This window comes from Manacus candei, unplaced genomic scaffold (genome assembly GCF_025592945.1).
Source record: "Manacus candei isolate 608988 ecotype Guabito, Panama unplaced genomic scaffold, ASM2559294v1 h1tg000035l, whole genome shotgun sequence".
NCBI lineage: Eukaryota > Metazoa > Chordata > Aves > Passeriformes > Pipridae > Manacus > Manacus candei.
Window position 1 is genome coordinate 6,084,854 of NW_026138083.1, and position 23,240 is coordinate 6,108,093.

A 23,240-nucleotide genomic window follows, 5' to 3' on the forward strand; every position below is an offset into this window, starting at 1 on the left:
GAGGGGCATTTTGAGTGGCACACTGGAGAATGAGACACAAGTGGCTGGTGCTTCTGGGGGTGTGTAGTTTCGAGACAGGACATTTGGTTCCTACAAGCCATTTGCCAACTGTTTCTTATAAATCCCCTATCAAAAATAGTAAGATCTGTCAAAGTTCCCTGGGATTTATAACAGCCTAATAAGCATAATAAATGACTGTATTAACAGAGGGAGAACATGCATGGCGTGATTAATAGATTTTTCTCAAAGTCATAGATAAAAATGAACAGCAAAGGAAAGGAAAACCTTCATATTAACTCTGTGGGAGCTCTTGTATTAATTGGCACATAATCAGGTACAGCTGCTAATAATCAGGCAGCTCTTTAAAGCAACACACATAGAGTACTGCCAATGCAGCCTGAAGAGCTAGAGATTAGAGAATATACAAATATTCCTTGAAACTCGGGTTGCTGGATCAAAGTCATGTTTCCTTATAAGCTTATGGATCCCTGGGTTCTGTGACACTGTGGGATTCCCTCATGTCATAAACCATCTCTTCTCTCTCTTCCTCTACTTACAGGCCACTGAAAAATATCTGTCGGAATATACTTTTTTTCTGTCCTGTATCTGAGTCTTCAGAGCACTCAGTCTTCGTGATGGGACATTCTGCAGATTCTTTGTGGGATCTTCTTTTACTGGGTATCGTTGTCCTCTGGAGGAACTACACACCTCAGAGCCACCACTGGGCCACACAGAGGCAGGCAAGTTCAAATCAGAACATAAACTCAAGAAAGCAAATTGATTGTGTAGCAACAAAGGATTGAGCTCTTGATTACTCCCTTAGAACAACTTAGAGGCACAGCAAAAGAGGTCCCCAAACATTTTAGAAACCTACAGTGACTCTAAAAACAACCTCTTGTTCTAGCTGTCACTTAGGATTTTTCCTTATCAAAGTCAAGGGGCCAATTCAGCCAGATTCCCCCTCCTTGGGGCTGGCTTTCTGAGTAGGTTGTCATCCTGCTGTTTCCATAAACTCTGATACTCAAGGGTTTTCTTGTTGCTGTTGAATGCAAACAAAGCTTCAAAGACCTCTCTGTGTCTTTGCTCACTTAGGGTCTCCTGCTTCCCTGCAGCCTTAGCGTGGGGGTTTTATGTTCACACAAGTCTTAGTGGGACATCTTTAACATGAAGCATGACAGCTCTGCTTTGTGAAGAGGGTCTCTGGAGGGCTGAGCTTTTCCTGTTCCCTTTAGAAGGTGAGCTGAATTGAATTTAGAAGCATTTGTGTAATGTTCTGTTAATCCCATAAGTCTACTTGTACAACATTTATGTCTTTTGGCTTCATGACACTTCTGCAGTGACCATGCAAGCCACGTTGCTACACACTGATCATTTTAAGGTTTGTTCTGCCAAACAGAGATATCCCAGGATTTGCGTTATATTGCTTTAAGAATGGTTTTTGGGACTCATGGAACACCATTTCGTGCAATCAGTCCCAGCTCTGACAGCTTTCATGTGTACCTTTACAGAGCTAATCAGAAGCTGCATTTGTTTCTTCTCTCCAAAATACCCTTCTCCATCTTGACCTAAGTGTTCCTCGTACGAATATTCATAAATGTTATAATAATTAAGTGTGAGAGATGGCCTCTCTTCTGTCTGAGGTTCTTCCTTCTGTTCATGTCTGCACCACGCTGACTTGATGATCTTCCCCGCAAACAAGGGAAAGGATAAATGAGTAAATACAGACACTTGTGTGAAAGCTGCTGCCGGGTGTTGCCTGGCGACTAATAGCTATCGGAGCCAAATTAGCCAACCTGCTCTGGAGACACAGGTGATTAGCAAATAGGGACCTCAGGAACAGGAAGAAGCATGAAGGGGAGATTAACTGAGTTCAGAAGAAACAGCAAAGGTTAAACAGTTAGTGAAGTGCAGGCTAAAGCTCCCGAGGTAATCACTGTTTTTATTTGTTGCTGCCTTTTTTTGTTATGCTAATGGTAGAGCTTCTTTCCTTTCTGTATTTTTAAATGCCCTCGTTTCGGTTTTGGGCTGAACCCTTTGGTTTGCTTTTTCTGATGGAAGTATGAAGGGTTTGGATGTGGGTTTTATAATTTCCTTCCAAAGGTGTTATTTTCCCGAGTAGATCTTGCCCTATTTTGTGCGCTTGAAAGGCACAAGCACAATAAAGAGTATGCAGAGTGAAATCAAAAGTGTACGAGGTAGGTCTTGCAGAACATCATACTGATGCTACTTATCAGCTATGGTTGTTGTTGTTTTGTGGGTTTTTACAGGTTCATTCAGAGCAAATAGATACTGGATAAATCCCTACAGCTTGAAAAATATGCTTGGAAGCCTCTTCTGCTTTTTCCAGAAGTGATGTGTACAATTCATTCTGTTTTTCAATGTACTGAATGTGAAGCTTTCTCTTTAAAATACACAGCAGTTTCTTATCTGTCTGCAAAGTGATTCTACGGAATTTATTCCTTTTTCAATTTTCAAATAAGAAAACAGGAATGTGGCTTTTGATTGGAAGGAAAAATAAATATGAGGAAAATAACAGACAGCTGGGAAAACCTGAAGAGAATGGGAATAGTGTAAGAGAGTTATTGAAAACTCTGAAAAAAAGGTGCAGAAAACTGTCCTAAATTTGTGACTGTACTTTAAACTCTGCCTCGACAGTTCCTTGTATTTTGTGAAATGGCTTTGCCCAGCTTGTATTTTAAGCTTAGAGATTTTATGCTTATTTTTTAGTTTTCAGAAATGCTATGCTAAAGAAATATGAACTACAGAAAACAGGGCACACATCCTCTCTGGGGTACTGCTGGTGATCTCGTTTACAGGAAAGCAAAACACTGGATATACCCTGTGTGTATCTCCTTCATTTAGTGTGTAGTCAGCACTAAAAATAACATTTCACCATATGTGAAGAACAAGAAGTGATCAATACAAAGCCAGGCTACCTGCCAAGGAGGGTTTTTTTTGTTTGGTTGATTGGTTTTGCTTGTTTGGGTTTAGTTTTGGATTTTTTTTCCAAATATCAAAAACATAAAAACATGAGAGAATAATACTGTTAAGAACTTTATTCTGTGTTTGTTTGAAAAAAAAAAAAACAACAAACTTAAATATTACTTCTTTTTCCTATTTTATAATTCTCAGGAGTGTAAATCCTGGCAGTTTTGGGGTTTCTGGACACTTCTGAAGACCTACACCAGGAGCTGTTATGCCTCTTCTGAAGGTAAGAAGGGTTAGCATTCTTTTTTTGGTGTAGAGGGAGAACCAGTGAGCTTTAGTTTCCCTAAGGGCATGGTTTGTGTGCAGCCAAGTTTTCCTGTATGGAAAAGTGCAGTAATCACTCAAAAGATCAAATTTGGTGTCAACCTGAAGCAAATAGTCTTTTTACCTCTTTGAACTGCGAGAGCAGTTTTGAAGGTATCTTAATATTGCTGTGATGAAATATACTGCAATTGAAGTAGAACCATTTGGGCTAAGAATGAAAGGACTTTTATCCATTAACTTAATATACTTTTACTTGCTAAAGGTATGTGGTTAAGATATAGACAGTGCTATGAAGAGATGAGGAGCCCGGTGCATTTAAGATTCATCTCATGATGATTCATCTCTCTCAGGAGTGCACTCAGAAATAAAAAAGCATACTGAAGACAGTTAATTTCAGTCCTGTCAGAGGATCCTGGGATAGCAATATTGAACATTAAAGCAGTAGATAGGAAATAAACCCAAAGCTTCATTGTGAGCAACTGAAATAGATGCTTTTGTTCAGTATGTTTTTCCTATCAGACATTATAACAAGTCCTCTGTTGGAATGTCTGGGGGTCAGACCCTCGAGTAACTCTCACAGAGATCCTTGGTATTTCTGGTGTCCTTGGGTTCTGGGACTCCAGTAAGTTGGAGCTTTATTTTTCTGGTGCAAAAATGTGTTAACTAGAATAATTTGCATGAATTGTACATAATAGTTCACTCTGGCTCCTTTGCAAGTGTAAAAGCAAAGTGTTGTATATATTCATGGACAGCATGGCTGTCTCATTGTGTCCCTTATGCATTCAGGGGCAGATTTGAGCTATAACACTAGAGAGGTTTTCTGACTAAAACTGTGATGGTTATGTTTTTCCTTTAATTTTAAGCCTCCTTACCCTCTTCTTATGGCTTTCCATCCAAAAGGAGTCTTGAAATGAGTTCATGTTCTATAAGCACTTCTCTGTAAATCTTTCCATTTGCTCTGTCCTCAACTTGCTACCCACAAACTGTATTTGTGATTAAATTTTGAATCATAATAAGAGAGAGAGAGAGATATAAATTATACGTTTCTCATACCTGTTCATGAAAACCTTGGAATAAATGCACATGGTGGGTAAGGAGGCAGCTGGAGGAGAAAGTCTTGTCTCTGTTGCTGCAGGTGCTGGCTGTGACAGGAAGCAGACAAGGTTAGTTGTTGTTTACCTTCCCAGAGCCTTTTCCTTGCCTATGTCCTAATAAGTCAAGCTGGGATCATGCGGAGTCATGTGAGTGCATGGGAAGCTTGGGAGGGGCCTCAGGGGAACCTGAAGCCAGACTCTGGTCTCACCTCAGGTGAGAAGCAGAATGAAATGTCTAAAACTGAGTGACCTCATCCTGGGAATGAGGTTGTGAAGTGAGAAAAATTCTGAAAGGAAAACTCTTTGCATCTGCAGCCTCAGGCTGGGAATGATGGAATGATGGTGATGAGGGTGTAGCTCATGGGGGGGCCCAAATACGAAGCAAGCTGAAATTAGGCTGCTGGTCAGCTACATATGAAATAAGTGTATGTGGTTTTATAAGAGCTTCTGAAAGATGTGCTGAACTGAGAGATGTTGAAAATGGCAATACAACTTTCTTCCCTGTGCTTCTGCTTTCTTCTGCTTGTCTCAGTTCCACCTCATCTAACACCTACCTCCCTTTTATTAATCACTCGAGCAGCATCATTTCCCCAGCACCTACCAGCCTACAAATCTCTCTCACTTTCCACCTGCTTCCTTAAAGATTAGTTTCGTGTTGTGATCCACCAAAGTAACCCACCTCACACCTACCTGCAGAGATTGCAGAAGCAGTTTCCCATCCCCGACAAAATCCCATCAAAGCCGGAAATTGTTTTCTTTATGTGAGTGGCAAGGCAATTACCGAGCTGAGTGACATGGGTGGAGGAGGGAGTGCATTTACACCAGGAGCTGTTGCTGCAGCAGAAACTCCTGGCAGGAAAGCAGTGACTGACTGACATCCTTTGGCTTGTTATTATGGGCCTTGTATAAATGGAGTAGAAGCAATGACTGTTACTGCATTTCTAATCAACAAAGTGTTATGCCAGTAATTAAGTTTCAACTGACTCGCATCTCCTTTCTAGGAATTAATTGGAGGCAGATATGCAGATTGCTGGTTAATAATAGAACAGTTATAGTTCTATAATCACTTTCTCCATGTTTATCAATTTGTTTGATTGCTTGTGTGGCAAATATTTGATCCTGTATGTGTCTATTTAGCCGTCAGAGTGTTTTATAAACATCATTGTTTATCACGTTCATCTTAAAGTGCTGCAACTTGCAGATCCTAATAGCAGCAAATGGAGAACTTTATTTTGCAAAATAGACAGAGAGAGGCCTTTCAAAGAAAGCTCCAGATTGTCCAAACCACATATGGATGTCAGAGATGGGAACAGTGTGAGCTGTATGCTGAACCTATTTTAAACTCCCACTCATGATTTCCAAATGCAGCACTCTGTCGGAGAGCAGGAACAGAGAATTTTGGGAACCATGGCACTTGCGTAAATAAAGGCTCCAGAAATCTGGTTTGGCAGAAGTGTTAATAATTACTATGTTGCCATTTGTGTGGCAACTAAAACTGGAACCTGATGGATAGGTGCAATTAGACTATGACTAATTGCAGAACATATTTATGTTTACTGCCCAAAGAGGCCAAAAAGTTTGCAAAGGTATTTTCCTGGTTTTTTAAAGGGTGACATAGGGCTCTGGGCGGGGAGGGAAAATACCCATGTGTTAGTGGCAGATGCGTGTTTTGTTTAATGACCCATGTTGGCCACAGAAGCCAAATCCAAATGCATGTTCCTATACCTTCCAATAGGTGTTCTTTCAGGAGAGCAGCTCTGCACTAGCTGGAGTTTCAGCCTGTTCAGTACCCACTCATTTGCAGCTGCCTGGAATACACCACCTGGGCATGTATTAACAAATTAACAACTCTATTATTGAACTTGGAGCCAAACATCCATTCCCAAAGCCTGGGCTGTGTCAGCGTATCGGTTCTATGTGCATGCAGTCCTGTCCTTAGGATTTCTTGCGTTTCCTCCACCCTCTGATCTAGTAGACCACAAAGATAAAGTATTTAGGCAGAGAGTCAGCCAGCCAGTCTTTTTATAAAATAAACTGTGTTTGTTGTTTGGCTTAGCTAAGCTACTTTCTTACACCTCCTGGGAGAAGAGAAGACTGCTTGGGAACAATCATAGCGTAGGAGTGTGAACAAAGAGTTCAGCAGAAATCCAGATGTATGTTTTATTTATACTGAAGTGAAATACTGTTCCTTGTAACAGCTGATTTCAGGTTTATACATGAAGCCTCTAGACAGTTCTTAATTCACTCGGTAAGCATTGTGCACAGGAGTTAGCTGGTTTGAAGTTTGTGCCTTTGGGATTGCACAGGATTGCAGAGTGATGCCCTCCAGCCTCCTTATCTAGCAGGAAAAAATGAACTTGCTTAATTCAGATTTTCCCCTTGTTACATCTTTATACAAATGAGTCTCCATGAACTTGTAGCTTGTTTTTAATCCGTTCCTGGCAATGTTGCTTGGAAAACACCATCAAGTAGCTCTGGAGAGAAAGTAAAAAAGCCTTTTTGTTGTCTTTTTCCTACTCCGCATTTCTTTGACTTTCCAGCAAGAAGATTAATTTTATGTTTCAATGACACATGTTGAAGGTGGTGCAAGAAAGCAGATGTATAGGAAAAAAACGGAGCTACAAACAACATCTTAGGCTCCCAAAGAGAAATGTATATGTAGGAAACACTGAAAACTAACCTTCAAATATTTGATATAGACTCGAGAGAAGTGATTTTATTTTTTCAGTCTTATTTAATCCATTCTTGAATTGAGGAAAATGATGAGAACCTCCAAACTACCTTTGAAAAGGCTTCCCATTATAGCACTCCTTACTGAAACTCGGCTTGAAATTGCTTCTTGCTCTCTATGAAAATTTAATTTCTCAGTATATTCACTGGACATGAAGGTTTGAGTTTGTAACTATCTCTGCAATTACATCTGTGACACAATAAAAATACTTTCAGTAAAATACAAAAGCTGATGTAATGAAGGATTTATGTAATTTTATAGTGGAAGAATGAGGAAGAAAAAGAATATGTTTCTGCATGAGTTGATAAGAGGAATGTGCATCTTGGACTTTGGAAAGGAATCTTCTCTGTTATAATTCCTCTCTTCCTTCTTCTCTGATCCAGCAGTCTGGAGTCCTCCCCCTTCAATGCTTGAAAAGTCCTGCCACTTTTTTTCTTGAGGGTCATCAAATCCAGTTCTCTAGCTTATGTTTTCTGGGTCTCTGAATGTTTTCCTGACTCTTCTCTGCACTCTCTTCAGTTGAGCCACACACATCTACAAGTAAAAAAACCACAAGTGCGATATTTGAAATTAAAGCTGCCAAGACGCCATAAGAGACTGGCTGCAACAGTCTTTTAATGAGAATTCTATCTATGCAGAAATTTAAATCACTGCATGAGTAAAACTGGTGCATTTGTCTGACACCTTTCAGTCAAAAGGAGCTACATTGTTCCAGGGTCATCCTTCTCAAGAGTTTTCCAAAGTAGGATATCTGCAAATAAGCACAAAGTTTCATGTAGGTCTAGATGATGCTGAATGGTATTTATAAGGCTTGTTTTACCATCATCAACATTCCTGTAAGACCATGGTGTCCGAAAGCATTGTGATTTCTAAAGTAATATCCTCAGAGCTGGAAAGTACTGTTATACCCTGGGAGCTGAAGTTTCAGCTACTCATTTAACTTTAAATATATCAAAGTCAGTTTTCAGACTTGTTGGGGGGGAGACCACTACCTTAAGTCAGTTCAGCCTTCTCTCTGTTGGATATAAGAGGAGTCCCAAAGAATTACAGACCTAGCTGAGGTGTGCCTGCTGCTGTCTTAAAGAAAAATGAAGATAAATGAGGGCTCCAGATGCTTGATACCTCAATCATATAGAAAATCTGTAGCCCAAGTCACTGAACTATCTTTCTTCTACTAAATCAGAGTGAACTGTGATCTAAGCAATAATCCTTGTACGTGGTGGTGCTCCATAAAATGACTACAGAAAATGAAAGGAATCAGGTCTAATGCTGAAAGACAAGAAAATGAGTTGTCTGGTAGTTCTGCTGGGTATTGCAGAGCCTCTTAACCTCAGTGGAGACTGATTTTTTAGGAGAGAAGAAACTGTTCACGTTCTCTCTGGCCAGGACTTGTCATTTTCATGATAATGAAAGGCACTGTGAGAAAGCTCTGGGGATTTAAGGCTTGTTTTCACTGCACACAGAATTGCAGAAAATGTCCTGTTAAATAAATAAATAAACTTTGACTGGTAACAGCTGGCCATAACTTTGTGAGCCAACAGACCTGAGCATCTCTCTGTTTCTTCTTCCTCCTCGCCTTTAGCTGATAACATACAGTTTATTTGTCATGGAGCCAACCCATCCTACCGTATGCTTAAAATGCCTTTTCCCACTCCTGTCTCTGGTGCAAGCACAAGCTGCTTGCGCCATGTTCTGGTAGAGGCAGGAAACACCCTCAGGAAATGTATGTGCAAAGATAGAACAGACTGTTGACTAAAACACCAATGTTGACTTGAAAATCTTGGCCTGGATATTTCTGGCATCTCCAGGCTGTGCCAAAACACCTGCACATTCCACCAGATGTAACATGCTCTGTAAATATTAACTGTGCGATTTCTTTAAAACTAGTAAAAAAGACTTATCCTTCCCCTTCTCTCATCTCCAGGCTTTCTGCTCTCTTCCTGTTTATCTGGATTGCTTTCTTCTGTCCCCCGTGACAGTAGTTTGGTATCATGTAACTTCCTTGCAGTTCAAAAAGAAAAAGATGGATAATTCAAATATTAAGACTTCTGTTGAGACCAGATAATATTTTTTAGCTGAAACAGCAATGTGAAAAAATTATGGTGCAAATCTATTTTAATACTAGCTTTTTAAAGAAAATAAGCTTTCAAGATATTACTTTTTCCAAAAGAATATCTTGTTTCAGCAGATAATTGTGGTCTTAGGTATCGCAGGTGTAGTTTCAGTGGATGATGTGTTTTGGTCCAGGCTTTCCCTTTGATTGACATTCTAGTTCTGATTTATACTGGCTGCTGAGCATCCCAGAAGTAAAATCGTCTGACTTTGGGTCATCTAAGTAATTTGGAAGGTTTAGTGGTGTATAGGACTAGTGCAGGGTCTCTGCACAGCCATGAGTAAAGTAACAGGAAGTGATTTTGTAGACAGGAGTGAATTAAAAAAGGTAATACTCATAGACTGGGTATAAGGCTTTCTTACTCTTTGCTGTATCTGAATGTTTCATAGCTATTTGATGTTTCATCTCTTCAGATCTCTGGACAAAAAGCTGAAATCTCTTAGCCATTTCCCTGGAGAATAACTCACTTTTCATGTACACCAAGGAGTTTCCTTAGGCTGTGGTACAGCAGAAACCTGCTTTTCAACTTCAAGACAGCTACAAATGCCAGGAATTGGGGAAAAGCAAAATATTTCTTGAAAGCAAAGGAGAAAAATTGATTTACCCATTATACTTCTGTCCTCTGGTCATTCTCTGCATCTCTCTGACAGGAAACCACAAAACTGAATCATTTTCCGGATAGCAGGGGAAAATGCAGTATCAAAGAACATTACTTTGTGTTTTGCTATTGTTACTTTAGTATAAATATATAGAGTGGTATGAAAGGTGCTCAGAAGAGATGATTCACTGTCCATAGCTCAGAGTTATGAGTTTTAGTTACTGACAAACTGTGATTTTTGTTGATTCAGAACAGCTACAGTTCAATCATTTCAAAGAAGTTTAATCCCTTCTGCAAAAGGATGCTCCCCAGCCTATTCAGTGTCTTCAAGACCTCTGAGGATGAGGCATCTTTCTTTTTGAGGTTCCATAAGTTAATCCAGGAAACTCGTTCTAGCAATTTATTTTTGCAGAGGTTTTCATTCCTGTTGTTGCAAAACGTAGAGTAGCAGTTTCCGTTTTAGTCTGTGTTTCCCTTACATCCCTAAGTAACTCTGACATTCACATTGGAGCTTTGCAAATTTGGTAACTTTTTGAATATTTACTATTCTGCCTTGAGAGATTTTATTCAGCAGAAGTTTAGTGATACAACCACAAAATGACATATTGATTTCTAGCTGGCAATTAGAATTTTGTAATCAATTTTTTTTTCTTTTATATGAGATACATCAATGCTGTGATAACCTTCACATTCTAGATAGTTCAGGTGTTGATTCTGGTGGGGGTGTCAGGAGGAAGGGGTGATATATCTACAGTCTAAAGTCAAAAGGAATGGTTTCCATTGACGTCAAAATGCATCACAATCATTAATTTTGCTCTCAGTTGAAGCTTTCGTCCCAGAGGGCTGTATGACCTTCTGTGTGCTGCTGAAGAGCTGCATTTCAGTGGGATGTGCTTTCCTTGGGATGGACTAGTTGTGCCCTCACTTTCAGTGGAGTGACTTGTCTCTCTTTCCTGGTGTTCCATAACATTGTAATACAACAGTGCCCTCAAGGCATCCTAAACTTTGTCAATACAAAGAGAAAAAAGGAAGGAGAAATCGAGCACCTCTAAATAGAACTAAACAGTAAGAGGATAGATGCAAGCTCTATGTTACCATTAACATGCTTTGTGTCCAAAGTACCTTGCTGTACTTTAAAATAAAAAATAGTAGCTTACCTGGAATATTTTTCCAGGCAATAGACTTGTAAATCTCCTTACAATTACTTCACTGTCTTTTCTCTCCTATTTGATTTACCCATGACTTCCTGACCATATTTTTAGCTTGTTCTTGAGCTCACATTGATGGTCTCTGTGTGAATTAACTGATTAAATTCTGGCATTCAGAATAAATATTTGTTTTAGGCTTACCTTTTCCCATCCTGCCTGTTTTTACAAACAAATGTAGCCTGTGTTTTACCAGCTAAAGAACATAATTCTCTCTCCGTCTTTTTCATGGGCTCTCTTCGGTTACTGGAGCATCACAGTTAGTTCACCCTGAAGCCTTCTCTTCTCCAGGCTGAACAATCCCAATTCTCTCAGCCTTTCCTTGTAGGAGAGGTGCTCCATCCCTCTAATCAACATGATGGCCTCCTCTGGACTCCCTCCAACAGGTCCATGTCCTTCCTATGCTGGGGACCCCAGAGCTGGATGCAGCACTGCAGGTGGGGTCTCACCAGAGCAGGGTAAAGGTAAGACTGACTTGTTTCCCTCTAGAGTGTATCCCACACTGCTTGCCATTTCTTTCTTCCTCATTCCCACTAGCCTTAACGATGAGACTGTGTTCAAGAACAGCTTCAGCTTTATGGGATGGGTGCACATCAGCTCTAAATCCTATGCATTGAAATGTCTTACACAGTGAGACCTAAAGGAGGACAGATTTTGCCCTCTGTGACTACACTAGGCATAGTGTATAAACCCAGCTTTTTCTGTGGTGTGAACTATAACATAAGTTACAAAGAAAAAGATACTGAGTGGAGGTGAAATGCATGAAAGACCTTATCACATTAAGTAAGTGGTAGTGAAGTGCAAAAAATGCTATGTAGCACCTTGTTTGTCAGTAAAGGATATCTGAAGGACAAGCAAGGGCTCTCCTTTCTTTCTTTCTTTTTCTTTCCTTCTCTGACCCCTCATTCCCACTAGAGTTGAACAGTCTGAATCAACTCTTCATAAACTTGTTATCTTTGCCTGGATAAAAGTGGCTAAGCAGTCATGAGTAAGGTGGGGAAGGAATGACCTGTTCTGCTTTGGAACAGAGTTCCTTGATGATGCACCATCAACTTCCAAGTCTTTTTTGGTGTGTTTTTTGGTGTTGTTTTTTTTTTTTTTCCCTGCAGGGCTTTATACATTTTCATGTCAGTGTTTTTTGGTTTTTTTTTCTCTCAAGTCCTTGAGCTTCTAACTCTGCTATCTGAACAATCTTACCTTTGCCTACAATTTTATTTTTCTTATCTTGGACAGGTCTACTCTGTTTGTTTTTCACAGCTCATTCTCACAACTTCACAATTTTCTCAGAAGTCTTGAGTCAAGGTTACACAGCTGTGCTGTATCAGCTGGCCTTGGATCACAGGCAGCTGAACCCCTGAGATTACTACCAGCAAAATGAAGACAAGAAGTTAATTCAGCTTACTTCTAATAAAAACCCAAATGGTTTGAAATGAAGCAGCAGAGCAATTGCTCCTTTCCTAGTCACGTAGCATCAAAGTTCTAGTCTGAGTAAGTCTAGGTAATTTGAACAAGGATATTGTAATTATCCTGAGAAGCAAAGATGTCAGAGGTAGTAGCTGTCTTATCCTTGTTCTAGTCTTTCTGTTGGAGATGCTTGAAAAAGGATTCTCACCCAGCCTTTTTCGGAGCTACTGAGGGAGGTGCATGTAGTGGCCCACAAAAGTGATCATGAGGGTCCCAATATCATGGTTGTTTTCTCTGGGAACATCATCTCTTTAAAGAAATGAAATGGGAAACACTCTTCTTTTTTACTCTGAAGCTGTCTGGTAAGTCTGGGTTAAGATACAGATGGACCTGCAGCAATGTTTAGACACAGCCCCATCCTCAGATTAATTTGCAGAATAATAGCTAATTACAATGACAGCTTTTGTGCTTGCTTTTCTTTCTGTAACTTCTGTTTGCAGTATTCTGTGGCTAATAAAACTGTCAATTTTCTTTTACTTCAATAAAAGGTCACCCCCCAACAACAACCCTGTGCCTCCTAACAGCTTCTGCCTTTATTAATATTTAAAATGTACACAGTGATATTTCCAAAAGGTCAGACTTTTAAAAGACATAAAATGTCATCCCTAATTCTTCTCCCTCCCAGCCCTTTCCTCTGCCTCCTCTTCCCCATGCAAGTTTAAATGTTCCATTTTAGACACAGTATTTAGATGGTTTGTGTTAAATCAGATAAACATCAAGTGTTTCCCTGTTGCAGTACTACAGAGAGGCAAAGGATAAATTTGTCACTGATTCACAGCCCAACAACTTGTGTACATAGTTTCCAATTCTGGCTGTACCACAGATTCCCTTGAGTTAAATGAGTCATTTGTTCTGTCAGCTCCTGATTCAAGAATGCATTTAAGCCAGAGCCTACCTTCAGGCAGGTAGGGTCAAGAGGGTATCAAGGCTTTGGCTGTAAATAAGAGATTAAATTTTTTCCTCCCTAAGGCTTCTGTTTTTTCCATCTAACAGGCAGTCTACAAAATGGGGAAGGTAATACTTCCTTCTTCCTAACCTCAGCTCTCTCTAGATGGCAAACTCTGTGTACAGGAGCAGTTTCTCCAAGTATATTTATCTAAAGAGCAGCATCTCTTTCTGCTCTGCCTGAAAGAGAATTGAGAGGGGAAAGCATGAATTTCCTTTGTTTGCTGGCCAGGTCAGAAAATGGTCACTTTTGCCATAGGAAACGTGATCATCAAGGCCTCAGAAGGTCATTTGATGCATCCTCTGCCCAGAGACGTGATTAACAAGTCTCTTATTCCTGGCAGAAGCTTGCTCATTCTGTTATCCTGCTACATTTTTAATCGCTCAAAGAGCAGAGATTGCTTCCAGGCCTGTTTTATGATGAATCATAGATTTTTCACTCATATTGCACGATATATAAGCAATACCCAGGCTCACAGGAGTCCTGGTGAATGAGGGATTACTGAATTTTTCCTGAAGTCCTTTCATAGAACTCTGAATTACAACCGAATGATCGTAATAAGTTGGTGATCCTTGTCTTTTTCTCAAGATTCTGCTGTCACAAAGCCTTTCTTATTCTAGACTGTGACTGGTTATAACATCCATCTGAAAGCACTCACCAAACTTCACCATCTCTTCAAACTCAGCATCTTCAGAACAAGATGAAACACTGAGGAGAGAGCTCTTGTTTGCCACTGGGTTAGTCCCTCTGCTCTTTTCCACGTGTTATGACAACATATGAAAATGCTTAAAGAGCTGGTCCTTCCTGACCAGTTACTTCATGTTTATCATTATTTTGCCATAATACACTGTCCTGGATCAGACAATCCAAAAATAGAAGTGAAGGGCTGCTGTACAGCCATTAGTTTCCAATAGTAAATTACCCAGTAAAGATCTGTCAATCTGGAGGAAGATGTCCAGTGGACAGAGTTCAAGCACAGGGAGGAGTAGCTGCTGCTGTTCCTTAATGCCCTGACTGATTGACAACAGATTGTTATTCAAGTCCTTCCTTCTTTCAAAGATTATATTTGATTTTTTCAAGACAATATAAGAAAAGTACTTTCTGTGCTGAGAAGGATTAATGGCTGGTATCCATCAGTCTAATTTTCTGTAAGGAAATTTCAAATCCAGCAGAGAGTCAGAAATAAGATTTTGTAGCTCTGCAATTTGGTTTGGGTTTGTTTGTTTTAATAGATTAAAGTGATTTTTTTTTTTAAAAAAAGTACATTGGTTATGATAGTGAATGATAAAAATATGATTTCCTGCTGTGGTTTGTACCTAAATTTGAAGCCTGTAAAAATCCACAGGCAGTGCAGCCAGGTTAAATATCTTGCATTCAAACTAGTTTGATAGTCACAAAGTTAGTTGTCCCTCTATCCTCATAAGGTGATGGTGGAATTGTGGGGTGCTGAATTCCATAAGGAGGGCAAAGATTGTTGGTGTTTCCTTCCAAAAAAAAAAAAAGAGGGCTTGGGGTAAAGGACAGGTCACCCATCTTGGGTGTAATATCAGATAAGTACTCTTGGGGATCATGAATGAGGAGGCCTGGATCAATAACCTCTTCAGCTGAAAGAGGTTCAAACTTACATTTCTTGTTTGCCAAGGTCAGGCCCCATTTCAGCTTAGACCCAGGTGGTCAGAATCACCTGCAGATGTGGAGATGGAAGGGGTAGGAGTAAACACAGCATTGCTCTCACAAAATCTCAGTGCAGCACAGTGAATGCTGCTTAAAAGAGAGAAAGGGCTGGCTGGAGCAGTTAAGTGCAAAAAGGATCTGTAAGTCCCTGTCCAACATCATCTTCAGGCTACATCTGAGTACATCAGGCTTGGGTGCAGGGAGAACAATGCCATTGAATTATAAACATTCATTTCTTTTTCAGTTTATTAGATGGCTTAGGCAGCTACCAGTAATCTCTTCCTCCTCCAGTGTGCTGGTTTATTAATCCATTTTTAGGTGTTAAACTCTCACTGTGCTTTGTACAGGTTTATTAGAACCTAGCTTGGATTGTGTGTCCCTCATAGATCTGAGCCAAAGGATTCATGCAGTAGTTCTTTCAGTTCACCTGTGGGTAGGTGTGATGAAGTCTACTTTGGAAGTAATATAGAAAATTATTGATCAGGATCTAGGATATTAGGAAGTGATGTTCAGTGATTAGAAACTCTGGAGCTTTGAAACTTTTTTGTACTGTTAGCTTCAAAAATGTATTAACAGAATAATGTGCAGGAAGAAATGCTTCATTACGTAGATTTTGGCCTAACAGTGCTCAGGACACACTGTTAAGGAACTGTTCTCCTTAGTATTCCTTCTGAATGTTATAAATACCAGTGTAAGAATTTGAGTCCCTAAAATCTTCAGAAAAAGGAACCAGTGATGAATAGTGAGTAATGAGCACAGCTGGAACAGAACTGGTTGAAATCAGGAGCACAGAGATGTTTGATTGTGATTTTAGGGAGTGTAATCTACTATTTGTGGGCTTAGCAATTTTAACTCCCTTGGGTTTTATAGCTCTACTGATTTATCTTTACCTACTTTGCTAGTAATATGGTTGAAAATATAGCTGTAGTGATATGTTCTTAATGAAAGCATAAATATCTGAGTGAATGTAGCTGGTATGTCCCAGGCAGCAGGAGTTTCTGTACAGCCCAATGAAAGGTGGCAGTGAGTAGAACAAAGCAAATTAATGGTATGGGACATTTTTGATCAGAACTTCTTAAAGAGCCAAATGTAATTCTTACTCCACTCCTCTCTTTATTTTAGGGAAGGAAGCAAGTAAAAAAAAAAAAAAGTATAAAAACAGTGTCAAAAATAGTTTGTGGCTTATTTTTTGTTTTCAAAATAATGCCTGGGTTTATTTTATCTGAATTAGCTTTTTTTAAGATTGTCCTTAATAAAGTTAGGAGTTTAGAACTGTAATGAAGCGCTCCATTTAGAACTCATATTTATTTAAATCAAATTTAGCAATTTTTACTTTTGCTTATCACTGTAAGGGTTTTTCCTTTGTATTAGGTAAATCAGATCCCTTCTGCCCTTCCATGCACAGTAAGCTAAAAGTATTTTTGGACAAATCAAATAATTCCTCATTATAGACTTTATCTTCCTTCTCATCAAACCCCATACATTGTCAGGTAAGCTTATCAGATCAATACTGCAAAACTGTTCAGGATGAAGAATTAACCATGATTAATTGTGTGATCACTGCACCATGGAGGTGACAAACACATTCATGACGCTTCACAGCCTGATTCAGACTTAAAACTCGGCTCTCCTTTGTCCCAACTAAATACCTTTTACCCTAAGGTAGGTGGTGTTTGTCTTTCTGTTTACACCATCAGTTGTGCTAAACCTCGCCTAAGCCTTAGTTAATGACCCCTCTGGTGTAAGTTATCTCTGTGCACAGGCACTGATCAGATCTTCTGTCTCTTTTCTTAATCTTCAGGATGTCTTTAATTCATAATGTATGGGACAGAAGACTAATGAACAGTATGAGAAAAACAGGCAATTGCTTCCTTTTCAATTTGTGGAAGAGTAATATCTGTGTAGTCATCATTTTCAGACTTGTTTTTTTTTCCCCATATTGCTGTTTCTAAAGAAACATGTAGATCAACACAACCTAAATGCACCATCTTTCAATTAAGTCTACTGAGCAATAACCAATCTTAAATTCTTATTTGCAGCAGTGAAGTTTAGTGAAAGCTAAGGCCACCTGTCTGAATAGGATACCTGAGGCCACTTTACCTGTGGACAGATATTGTCCTACCCTGACTATAGACCTCCATTCTGTATTTACTGCCTTGCTTGCAAAGCAAATTTATCTTGCAGCCACACTCATTGCTACATAATCATAATTAACATGAGCAAATACAATTACTGCAGGGCTCCAACAAAGGAAGGGTATGCTCTTACCCATTTTCCACCTTTTAATTTTCCACTTACCAATATTTTGTTAAAGATAAACAGAACTCTTGTCAGCAGAAGCAGTTTTATTATGTGAGCAGTGAAAGAGGGGGATCTAAGATAAGCAGACCTAAATCAATAGAACTGAAAGGTTACTGAAAGCGTAAGTACTCCTGGTTTTGAAAGCTAAGTCACAATTTATTTTAGCCAATCCATCTCACTTGGTGTCTCCTTTCTTTAGAGATTAATATAGTACTAGAAGGGTGTGTTGTTCATTGTCCTCTCTTCTTTTATTCTGCTCAGCCATGTTTCTTCTAGGAAACCATGAACAGAACAGCCAAGGGCAGATGTGGGGGAGAAAGATGGAATTGTGGTGCAGTGAGCAAGGGTTGAAGAAATGGAATTTTGGTTGGGAAAAAAGCAGAGCCAGGGAATGCTTTTGCAGGGTTTGTCCCCTCCCTGGCTTACACAGAACTCCAAAAGTCTGTGTTGTTGCTAAGTTGTAATAACCTGACTTGAGCCAATTTGAAGCTTCTCTGGAGAAAAATTCCCTCCATCCCTGCTCTAGTGAGACCTTCTGTGCTCTGCAGGCCATCTAAGAAAGGAGCTTGCCCCTGTTGGGTAAGTGCTGTATCACAGGCTCCAGCAACATAGGACAGTTTACAAGGGGAAGACCGTAGAGAACTTTAAAGACTGCTCATCTAAACAGCAAATACTTGTGCTTTGATTTCCTTTGCATTTCTTGCCTGAAAACCAATCTATAGGTAAATTATCTTAAATAATGCTTAGATGTATAATGGTTTTGTGGTTTTGTTTTTTTACTTTTAGTGCTTTTTCCTTTTTTCTGTATTTCCAGATTTCCAAGGTGCTGTAGGCTTGTGGATGGTGGTGGTTTGTGGCTCTATTCATGCAGCTAAAACAGCAACTCTCTAGGACTGGTTCTGTCACTCTGAAATGGAGGGCTTGAGCTGGGTAAAGCCACAGTGTGATCCTGCAGAGCTCTTTGACCAAAGATATTTGACCAAATTTATGTGATATTACTGTGGCATTTTCCCCATGTATAATACTTTGATTTAGTCTTTAGCTAATGTCTCATCTTCTGTGATTCAATTTAAATTTTATTGGCAAGAATTACAATGCAGTTGCTAGACTGGGATGCACTTCACAATAAAGGTAATTACATTACTGCTACAGTATAGTTCTGGTTCTCTTATATGTTTTGCATTTCCTAGTGCAGGTAAACCTTCCTGTTCTGCCTCACATTTTTTTATTTCATGTATTTATGTTATGCTCAACAGTTTAGTTATATGTCTGTAGTGTTGCCAATAGTTCCCAGATTTATTTCTTTATCCCTTGATATAACAATATCTTTATTTTCTTGGAAGGAGTTCAGCTTCACTCCTCAGTGTATCAGGGAAAATCACTGTGAAAGAATGACATTTTGGTGAAATTTATCTGCTTTACATACAAGTAGGATAAGAAGAAGCTCAGCAGAGCAGCTCACCAGGTTCTCTCCTCCCTTTAGCTTCAAACACAGTTCACTTTCTTTTTCTTAAAGATCATAAACTTGCATACACATGTTGTTGAATGACAGAACCTAGAACACAGATTACTCTCCCACATAGGTCATTTATCATAGATTTCTGTTTCTAGTCAGTTAAAAATTTCTTCCAGTAGCTGTTAGATGGAGCTGGAGTGAGGAAAGTAAATAGGATCCCTAACTGCCTTTGGCACTGGGCATTACAGACTACAGTATAAAGAAGAGGGTTCTTGAACAATTTTCCTCTCTATAGACTGAGCTGCCCTCAGCCTGCCCACCAATAGTTTGCTAATCTCAGTATTATTCCAGCAGCTGGGAGTCAGCATTTCAGCAGCTGTGAGGGAAACAATCTGTGTGGAAACTGTTTTGGTTCCATACGCAATCCAAACCAAAGGAAGAAGTACCAAATGTATGGTTGGAAAGAGATATAAATAATTAACAACTACATTATGGGTAAACATATATGGATCCTTCACCTTTATAGGCTGTTAATACTCCATAATGGCAACAGGGCCCATATGAATAGATTATCACCTTCAGATGAAATACAGTGATATGACATTTAGAATTAATTTATCCTGCTGAAAAGGCAGTGAGCTCCAAGGTGCTTGCTGGAATTCAGATAATCTAAGTTTAATGATGAGTTCTGTCACAACCTTCAAATGTTGCTCCCTCTACTGCACATTATTCTTTTCATTCATTGCCCACTTGACTTTCCTCAAGAAAAACTTGTGGAAATACCTGTAGGTTTTATTTCAGTCATGCTGCTGAAAGCTGTAAGAAAAAAAATTGTTCTGTCTCAAAATTCACAGTGTTTTGTATTTTTAAGATAACTAAAAACTTAACAGAAGAATTACTATCTATTTGAGGGTGACTAAGCCAATTTGTTATCTAAAAAACAGCTACTGAGTTTTTAAATTATGATAACTTTCAAAATATTACAAGTCATAACAGTGAAAAGGTTTTTTTATGACTTTTTTTTTTTTTTACTTCCTTACTCATCTCAAGGAGAAATAGCAAGGTGCTTCAGGTTTCCCAGAACTTTTTCTTTTCCCATCTTAAGAAAACCCAAACCATTATTCCCATTAAAAAAACTAAATCAAAGAAATCACATATTTTTTCCACATTCTTACTGTCGTTCAGTGCCATGACCCACCTGCTATGGTTCACTGTGCTACTGGTGGGTTACAAATAATTGAGGTTTGTATGGCTGGGGACTTTGGCAAGTGAGAGTGAGCTTGGTGGGTGTTCTTGCTCTTTTTCTTTGTTTTCAGTTAAGCATTTTTAATAGTTTATCCAAAAGTAGTGCTCAGAAAAGTAGTGGATCACCAGCTTTTGCTGGCAATGTTGAAAAGACTTGGTTCAGTATCTTGGTATCTGCATGTGCCTTTGGAAGGACACTTCAAGGCTGACCTACAAAAACTTTTTCTTCTGCCCTGACCTTTTCCAACCAGATGATGTTGGCACACGTAAATAGCAAACTGTGCAGATGGGCTTGGTTTTTCTTGAATAGACTGAGAGCAACAAGTCTAGTGACTGGTACACTGAATTTTGATTTGAAGCTGAATCCCCAGGAGTGGGAAGATTATTTGACTGCATCAAACCCAGTGAAATGCCAGTTTCCTGAAGAAGATTAATTTGATCGGGGGGGGGGGGGGGTGGAATAAAAATCAAGAGCCTGCCATTATAGCTTGAAGATTGAACTGAGACAGGCCTTGTCATGTGTAGCTGGCTAGGTTTCTTTCACGTTTGAATTTCACTCCTTGAAAATGCTGAATTAGCCCATCTGTTCACATTTAATTTTTCCTCTCTACTGGGACTCGTGTTGGTCTTCTTGTGTGTCACTCAGGCACATTTCCAAATGTAAAATATTCATTGCTTTCTCCTGAAATAGTAAAAATGATGCCTGTTATCCTTAGCTAACAACAGCTTCCTCAGACACCCTGTAGTACAAGGAACATCTGTCCCTAGAATATCTGTGTGCTTCATCTGTGCAATGCCTCTAGTTTTCTTAGATGAATGTTTTCCCAAAGAATTAACTGTAAACTCTGTGCTGGGTGGTGTTGCTGCCCCAAATTGTTTTAGCTACACTGAAAGTATTCACACTTTGAGTAATGCTTCCTTTAAATGAAGAGCAACAAGGATAATTAAACTGAGCTTGCATGCACTTTAAATTAGGAGAAAATTTAAGTAGCTTACAGAAGATTGAATGAGCTATGAAAAAACCCAACCAACCAAACAGCAACAAATCTGCTAAGTATTTTACAAGCATGATTTACAAGTTTTCAAATTTATACCTACTAGAATCTATACCCCACAAGTGTTTAAAATTCTCTTAAGCTGCTGACCCATGAGAAATTTCCTGTAATTTATATCAGAACTGAGATATTTAGCAGTTGTGACCATGATCTGAGGTTGTCTCACCACGTCAAGTGATTGTAGCTGTTCGTTTTCCACCAAAGGATGGTCTATATGAGGAGTGTGAAAACATAGTGATATTCATTTTGCTTAGTTTTAGCAACCCTAAGGTCAGGAGCTGGTTTAAACTGATTTACACAGAGAGGTAAACACTCCCAGAGAATGACGTATTCCTATTATAGGGCAAAATCCCCTCTGGAAGTACTCACCTCTTTCCCACTGTTACAAGGGATCCTTAGAAGTTAAGGTTGTGCTTGACCATGAGCATAATCAAATACAGGAAAGCTGAATCAATTTTTCCCCTGACGCTCATAAGAAGCTTTAAAGTCAAGGGCTAAAACTGAGTTGCTTCACCTCACTGCTCTCTCAGCCATTATAGGAAACAGAGGTTTTGGCCAGGATTTTTTTATTGCAAGTTAAATACACACTGATTCTCAGCACAGCAGTTACAGCAGACAGCTAGAGGTTGGTTGGCTTTGTCCCCATCTCAAGTTAAAGTCAACTTCTACCCTCTTGCCAAGAAAGAAGTCAAGAGCTTGTCATGCATGTAAGCATAAAAATGAGCATTTGAAATATCTGTAATCTCAAAAGCTTACTTATATAGCAGGGAATAATTCAATACCTTGCAAAACAATACAAGAAAGCACTAGAAACACAGAAAAGTATTTCCCCAGAATGGCCTCTGTTAGCCTCAGAGTAAGACATTAGTAGCAGTGTTTCAAATCAATATTTAAGAACTAGCTCTGTTCCTGGAAGTGGTCAGTTTTTCAAATTGCGGCTTAAGAAGTCACTACTGAAGGGACATAACCCTGTCAGACACTGAACTTTTCCAGGTGACACTTGAAATTTCTTCTGTGAACACAGTGCTCTCCTCAGTGAAGGCCAAGGAAGTTCAGCAACAGCCTGTTTCCCAGTTCTTGGAAAGAGCACAGATGTGGTGGCATAAAGATACAGCACAAACAGGTTCTCTAAAGCATAGCTTAATACTTTATAGTGTTAAAAATATAAATCAAATTACCTGAGTAGCTCAATATCCTTTAAATTCCTGCTTACTAAATGTTGCTCTCCACTGTTTTGGTGCCTCTACTTGTCAAGAGCATTTGGTTAAGTCCCCAGAGTCGCAGGCAGTAAAGCAGATCTTGTGCAACAGATAGGTAGGTCATAGTGACACACACTGTGTATCTTAAAATGGTACATGAGCACATTGATGTGAGGCAGACCTGAGTCTTCAAATTTTATATGTGTACATATATAGGCCAGTGCACACCTTAGCACATACTTTTCTTCCAAGAGAGACCAATCAGAATTTCTCCTTGTGCACAGGTACACTATGAAAAGCAGCAAGTAACTACATAATTCCTTTACCCTCTGGGCTGATAACTAAACTCTTAATTTCTTTTATTCCATCTTCCCTGTGCTCTCCACTCCCTATTAGGAAATTCAGCCTAATACTTCTTCCAGCCAGAAAGTGAATACTTGGCAGAGATTGTAGAGAAGCAGTCAGGCAAGTGCATAATTACTTAAATTACTCAGTAACCCCAATTCCTGTCATTACTGTGGTCTTTTTCTTTCAGTGGGTGTGAACTTGAATCTATTCTTTCCTTGCTGGCTCCACCTCTCCTTGAGAGCAGCATTCGTTCTACAAAGTTTATGTTTGGCTACAGCCCACTGAAAACTCATGGAGCTGGAGATAAGTTATCCTTTCCACTACCTGGCTCTCTGTCCTGGTTAACTATGGGGCTGCTGGGTTTGTGTAAGTGGAAGTCAATAGCTCTGAAGACCATTGCTGTGTAAGATGCAGCAACAAATCCCCAGGTCCAGTGCCTCTTCCCAGCTGAATACTGGATGACCTGGATGACCTGAGCTGCTGCTTAGGGTCACACCATAAAGCAGCACCAGAAACTGCCTGGGCTGCTTTTTGCTCAGACCTAGTTCTGGCCATGGTC

The 23,240-nt window shown here is 39.5% G+C and overlaps 1 protein-coding gene across 2 annotated transcripts in view; it reads left to right on the forward strand.

Annotated features, from left to right (window-relative positions):
* The first annotated feature begins 3,132 nt into the window (after positions 1-3,132).
* Positions 3,133-23,240, forward strand: part of SPTLC3 (serine palmitoyltransferase long chain base subunit 3) — a 166,499-nt gene continuing 146,391 nt past the window's right edge. The window contains exon 1 of one of the 2 annotated variants that reach the window (XM_051792753.1): positions 3,133-3,211. The gene's annotated coding sequence lies outside the window, so the exon portion shown is untranslated. Of the gene's footprint in view, positions 3,212-14,076; positions 14,141-23,240 lie in introns of those variants that run through there. The other variant, XM_051792752.1, reaches the window with a different exon arrangement.